Raw genomic sequence first — 7,543 nt, forward strand, 5'->3', positions numbered from 1 at the left:
ATCTGGATCGGGTCAAACCCTAGGTTGACCCCGAGATATTTTCTAAGTCATTTTTCTGCAGTATTTTATTCCATGTTCATCGCATCATAACTCCGCATCCGTAGCTCCGTTTTGCACGTGTAGCATATCAAAATGTTTGACTCAGAGAGTAGATCATTTCATCTCATTGCATCATTTTCATTTGGGCTCATCTTCATGCCCGAAATGCTGTTGGAAGAGAGCTATTTGAGTTAATTGTCAGATCTGTTGCACCAAATAGTTATTTGTCATTTTTTTCCATGATTAATGTGTGCATGATATGCCCCTGAGCTCTATATGAGTTTTTTTATATACTTTGCCATATTTACAGAGGTGATATCCATGTATTTTTGTGATATGTGTGGTGACTAGCACAAGCTTGCAAAGTAGTGCATTCGTTAATGCTGATTTCAGGGACTTAGAATTTCACTAAGTCCTTGATCTGTTTTTATCAATATGCCATATGTTCATGTTGTTTCCTAGTGATCCGTGCCTCTTTTGAGGATGATCAGTAAGGATGATTTGTTAATATTGTGGTGCTCTATCCATCCATGTCCTTGTTTGCATTTATGGAGCACCCTAGCTTGAGTGAATCGAGCTCTACTTTTGCTATTTCATAATTCCTGGCAGATTGTCTACTTGTTAGCGATTTTGCCGAGGATGTTGTTGTTGATCCGTGCATGCTATGTTGTTGTTCTTGCCATGTCTAGTTTATATAATATGTTTTCTTGATGGGTGTATGCTTAGATTGTCATGCCTTGCTCTGTAGTGAGTGCATCAAGCTCGTAAACATGCCTACTCGTTAACAGATTTGCATGCTCCAGTTTTTCTCCAAGTCTGAGATCTGATTATGTTTTTGCCATGTTCACATGCTTGCAATTGTATTTTTCTGATCCCTTTTGGCTCAAGGTCACTAAGGGATTTTTGTTAAGCTCTTTGAGTAGCTCCATGCCATGCCTTGCTTTGCCATGTTAAGTTCCTGTAGCATATAGTTTTCTTGCTCCAAAGTGTGCTACCTGATCTGAAATTCCAGGCTTGTGTTAATTTCACTAAGTCTGAAACCTGTTTATCATTTGCATTTTTGACATGCTTGTTTGAACCTGTTAATGGATGAATTGGTCGTAGCTCAGTGTTCATCTTTTGCCAAGCATTATGAGTGGATCCCTGCCATGTTTGAGTGTTGTAGCATATTTATCTTGATGCACTTAGATGGCTACTTGATGTTTATCGCAGACCATTGCCATATTTGTTTTGTTCGCCATTTCCAAACCGTGCATCCGATTCCGGTGTTCTTTATATCGATTTCAACTGAAATCACCTCACCTTTCTAGCAGCACACTTGGATTTCCAAGTTGAGGCCAGGTTCCATATTTCCTTGTCAAATCTTGCATATGTATCACATATCGCATCCCGCATATCATACCATGTTTGCATCATGTTGTTCGAGCACTTGCACGTGGTTGATTGTGTTCCTTTTGCTTGTTTGTCTTGTTTGATAGAGCCGGGAGATGAGTTCGCTAACGAGGAGCCCGTTGAGTTTGCTTTCGAGGATCCAGTCAACTCTGACAACTTTGCAGGCAAGATGATCATACCCTTGAAATCACGTCTATCTTTGCTTGCTAGATGCTCGCTCTTTTGCTATGCCTATGCTATGATGCCTACCACTTGCTTATCATGCCTCCCAAATTGCCATGTCAAACCTCTAACCCACCATGTCCTAGCAAACCATTGATTGGCTATGTTACCGCTTTGCTCAGCCCCTCTTATAGCGTTGCTAGTTGCAGGTGAAGATTGGAGATCGTTCCTTGTTGGAACATTGCTTATTTGTTGGGATATCATTATATTATCTTGTTATCTTAATGCATCTATATACTTGGTGAAGGGTGGAAGGCTCGACCTTTTGCCTAGTGTTTTGTTCCACTCTTGCCGCCCTAGTTTCCGTCATATCGGTGTTATGTTCCCGGATTTTGCGTTCCTTACGCGGTTGGGTGATAATGGGAACCCCTTGACAGTTCGCCTTGAATAAAACTCCTCCAACAATGCCCAACCTTGGTTTTACTATTTTCCACCTAGCCTATTTTTCCCTTGGGTTTCCGGAGCCCGAGGGTCATCTTATTTAACCCCCCCCCCCCGGGCCAGTGCTCCTCTGAGTGTTGGTCCAAACTAGAGTCATGTGCAGCGCCCCCTCGGGGAAACGCGAGGTTTGGTTTTAGTTGTATGGAGCACTCATCTGAGTGTGCCCTGAGAACGAGATATGTGCAGCTCCTATCGGGATTTGTCGGCACATTCGGGCGGTGTTGCTGGATTTGTTTTAACTTGTCGAAGTTGTCTTGTAGAACCGGGATGCCGAGTCTGATCGGAATGTCTCGGGAGAAGGTATATCCTTCGTTGACTGTGAGAGCTTGTCATGGGTTAAGTTGGGACTCCCCTGCAGGGATTTGAACTTTTGAAAGCCGTGCCTGCAGTTATGGGCAGATGGGAATTTGTTAATGTCCGGTTGTAGATAACTTGAACCTTAACTTAATTAAAATGAATCAACTGCGTGTGTTACCGTGATGGTCTCTTCTCGGCAGAGTCCGGGAAGTGAACACGGTGTTGGAGTAATGTTTGCCGTAGGTTGTTCTATAGTTCTTCGTTCATGCTTTGCCTTCTCTTCTCGCTCTCATTTGCGAACAGGTTAGCCACCATATATGCTAGTCTCTTGCTGCAGCTCCACATATTACTTTGCCTTGCCTATAAGCTTAAATAGTCTTGATCGCGAGGGTGCGAGATTGTTGAGTCCCCATGGCTCACAGATTACTTACAAACCATATGCAGGGCCCGATGACTCCGTTCCAGATGATGCGCTTGAGCTCAAGTGGGAGTTTGACGAAGACTCACGCTGTTACTATGTGTCTTTCCCTGATGATCAGTAGTGGTGCCCAGTTGGGGCGATCGGGACCATGTCGCACGTTGGGGTTGATCTTTTATTTTGGTACCGTAGTCGGACCATGAGTGTATTGGATGATGTAATGCTATTTATGTACTTTGTGTGACGTGGCGAGTGTAAGCCAACTATGTACCTTTCCCCTTATTATCTTTTTACATGGGTTGTTGTGAAGATTACCTTACTTGCGACATTGCTTTCAATGCGGTTATGCCTCTAAGTCGTGCTTCGACACGTAGGAGATATAGCCGCATCGAGGGCGTTACAAAAGAGGACTTGATACTTTAATGCTATGGTTGGGTTTTACCTTAATGATCTTTAGTAGTTGCGGATGCTTGCTAGAGTTCCAATCATAAGTGCATATGATCTAAGAAGAGAAAGTATGTTAGCTTATGCCTCTCCCTCATATGAAACTGCAATAGTGATTACCGGTCTTGTAAACCATTGCCTAGGACAATTCCGCACACTGATCCACCATTATTCCACACTCGCTATTTATAATATTTAGTAATATATTTTAACTTTATGATAACAACACCTCCTTTTATATTTTAGCTCTCTGATATCATATAAAGTTATCCACTTCATACCCACAACGTAGTTTTATTTCTCGTTTCTAGTTGCAGGCAAACGTTTGGTGTACGTAGAGTCGTATCAGTGGCAGATAGGGCTTGAGAGAATATTGATCTTACCTTTAGCTCCTTGTGGGTTCGACATTCCATACTTATCACTTCCACCTTTGGAAATTGCTACGATGATTCCCTGCAATTGGGGATTATCATTATCCACATCTTTTTTCTTTTGCATATCGCACAAATCAACAAAATTATTAAGATGGGATGCGGCATCTTCATTGGGAAGGCCGGAAAATTAATCTTTCATAACAAGATTCAGCAATGCGGTATTAATTTCACAAGATTCCGCATTAGCATCAGGAGCAATGGGAGTGCTAATAAAATCATTGTTGTTGGTATTGGAAAAGTCACACAATTTGGTATTATCTTGAGCCATCATGACAAAGCAAGCAATCCAACACACGAGCACACAAAAAGCAAACTAAAAATACGAACGAAAGAGGGGCGAAGAAAAGACGAATATTTTCCAAAATCGTTTTAGAAGTGGGGGAGAGGAAAACAGGAGGCGAATAATGTAATGCGAGGGATGAGAGTTTATGATGGGTACTTGGTATGTCTTGGCATGGCGTAGATCTCCCCGGCAACGGCGCCAGAAATCCTTCTTGCTACCTCTTGAGCTTGCGTTGGTTTTTCCCTTGAAGAGGAAAGGGTGATGCAGCAAAGTAGCGTAAGTATTTCCCTCAGTTTTGAGAACCAAGGTATCAATCTAGTAGGAGACAACGCGACAAGCCACTGAATACCTACACAAACAAACACCAACTTGCAACCAACGCGACAAAGGGGTTGTCAATCCCTTCGCGGTTATTCACAAAGTGAGATATGATAGATATGGATAAATGGTAAAGTAATATTTTTGGTATTTTTGGTTTATGGAACAGAAAGTAAAAGATTGCAAAAGAAAGTAAATAGGAAACTAGAATTGTAGATCAGAAACTTATATGATAGAAAATAGACCCGGGGGCCAAAGGTTTCACTAGAGGCTTCTCTCAAGATAGAAACTAATACGGTGGGTGAACAAATTATTGTCGAGCAATTGATAGGAAAGTGCAAAGTTATGACGATATCTAAGGAAATAATCATGAATATAGGCATCACATCCGTGTCAAGTAGACCGAAACGATTTTGCATCTACTACTATTACTCCACACATCAACCGCTATCCAGCATGCATCTAGAGTATTAAGTTCATAAAGAACGGAGTAACTCCTTAAGCAAGATGACATGATGTAGAGGAATTAACTCAAACAATATGATGAAAACCCCATCTTTTTATCCTTGATGGCAACAATACAATACGTGTCGTTTCCCCTTCTGTCACTAGGATCGAGCACCGCAAGATTGAACCCAAAGCTAAGCACTTCTCCCATTGCAAGAAAAACTAATCTAGTTGGCCAAACCAAATAGATAGTTTGAAGAGACTTGCAAAGATATCAAATCATGCATATAAGAATTCAGAGGAGATTCAAATAATATTCATAGATAAGCTGATCATAAATCCACAATTCATCAGATCTCGGCAAACACACCGCAAAAGAGTATTACACCGAATAGATCTCCAAGAACATCGAGGAGAACTTTGTATTGAGAATCAAAGAGAGAGAAGAAGCCATCTAGCTACTAGCTATGGACCCGTAGGTCTGTGGTAAACTACTCACGCTTCATCGGAGAGGCAATGGTGTTGATGTAGAAGCCCTCCGTGATCGAATCCCCCTCCGGCAGGATGCCAGGAAAGGCCCCAAGATGGGATCTCATGTGTACAAAAGGTTGCGGCGGTGGAAAAGTGGTTTCGTGGCTCCCCTGGAAGTTTTCAGGGTATAAGAGTATATATATAGGAGGAAGATCTAGGTCAGGAGGCCACTGAGGGGCCCACAAGGTTGGGGGGCATGCCCCACCCCCCTGGGCGCGCCCTCCACCCTTGTGGCTGCCTCATGGCTCTTCTGACTTGCACTCCAAGTCTCGTGGGTGTCTTCTGGTCCAAGAAAAATCAGCGCGGAAGTTTTATTCCGTTTGGACTCCGTTTGTGTAGCGACCCGACCTCAAACGGTCAAGTCTCTGTGCTTCAGTGTCATCCCTGGATCGGTAATGCTGACACACACAGTACTCGAGGATTTATAACGGAGTAGCAATCACATACTTATTACATCGATTGTCTCCAAAGAGAACTTATTACAGTAAATATGGCTTAAGGCCATCTAATACGATAATAGCGGAAGGCTTGGAAGATAAAGTGAGTCCATCAACTCCAACGGCATAGCTGAGCTGCACGGCAACAACCTAACGAACCTTACTCCTCGACTGAAAAGTCTGCAACATAATACGTTGCAGCCCGAAAACGGGTCAGCACATGGAATATGCTGGCAAAGTAACACAGTAGAGCAAGAACAGAATAATGCTATCACTACATGCATATTTGGCTGGTGGAAAGCTCTATGGTTATAGTTTTTGCGAAAAGCCAAATTTTCCCTACAACAAAGGAATAGATTTTAATTTAACTATCATGGTAGTTGAAACATCATTGAGAAGGTTCCTCCAACTCAATCCCAATTAAAGTAATTATCAACCCAACAATATTAAGTTAAAAGTGATGAGATACTTAAGATACTCCAAGTACTAGATACTCAAGATGTCCATAACCGGGGACACAGCTAACCATGATTAGTTTGTACACTCTGCAGAGGTTTGCCCACTTTTCCCCACAAGACTCGATCGCCTCCGTTGGATTTATCGCACTACATGGTGTTTGAGAAACGGATGACCGAGACACAGTCTTTCAGGAACATTAACTCTCTACTCTGGGCAGACCATACCAAACCTACAACCCACTACCCGCTGATCCACCTCTTCAAGAGCTTCATGTAACTTACTCAACTATGCTAGAGCCCATAATAGCTTGTGGCTGCACACGGAAGTTTCTAGCATGAATCATCTCAAGTCCCTTTGAGCTGGGTGGCGGTCCATAGGAAAATCACACGGAACCCCGGGATTTCCAAAAATACAAACAACACTGGGTTCTCCAGGTGCCTCAATACACCCAGATGTGTATTCAAGTTGCCACCTTAAGTTAAACCATTAATTAATAATCTCACATCTGTCATGGATTTCACTCACCCAAACCACGTCTACGAGCATAGCAATATAAGCAATTCGTATAAGTAACTCGCAAGGTTTGAATATAACGGGGCAATAGGTTCTACCTCATAAACTACTTCCCAACCCACATGTTAATCACATCCTAACCATGCAATGTTTGGGGATTGGAACTAATGCATAAAAACTGGGTGACCCCGGGATACGATCAAAGTGTTACTTGCCTTGCTGACGATCCGCAAAACCTAGGGACTCCAAATAACACGCTTCGCACCCCGGGAATTCTATCGTAAACAAACAATAGCATACATAAGCAATCAAGCAAAGAAGCACGGGTAAATCTCAAGTAAGAATATCTACCATAAAGTTCAACTTAAGAACTCTGGTTTGCAAAAAGAATCAAATCAAACGGAGCAACGAAACTCAAATGGCGAAAGAAACAAGATCCGTTTACTAATCTGGACCTAGGTCAAATTTTACAGTAGCAAAAGCTTGTTCAAGTTGATTAAACAGAAAGAGGGTCTCGAGACGAAGATCTAGGTGCTTGAATCGCCTGATTCCGACAAACAAGCGAAAAGATAAACTAGAACAAAAATCAGATCAGAAATCGTGATCAGAAATAATCGCGGAAAAATCTGATAAAAGAAAGCTAGCGAACAGGCTAACGAACGAGCGTTCGTTGTCTGTAACTAACGAGCGAAAACCTTTCATTAAAACGAACGTATGGACGAACGTCCGCTAAAGAGAAGAACCGGAAAAAAACCGGCGAACCGAACTAAAAAAAACGAACTAGGGTTTTTCTTAAAAAAACGAATCGGTTTTCTTAAAAAACGGCGGTGAACGGCTACCTCGTCGGTCTGGCGAGACGCGGGAGCGG

Source organism: Triticum aestivum, chromosome 3A, assembly GCF_018294505.1.
Source record: "Triticum aestivum cultivar Chinese Spring chromosome 3A, IWGSC CS RefSeq v2.1, whole genome shotgun sequence".
Taxonomy (NCBI): domain Eukaryota; kingdom Viridiplantae; phylum Streptophyta; class Magnoliopsida; order Poales; family Poaceae; genus Triticum; species Triticum aestivum.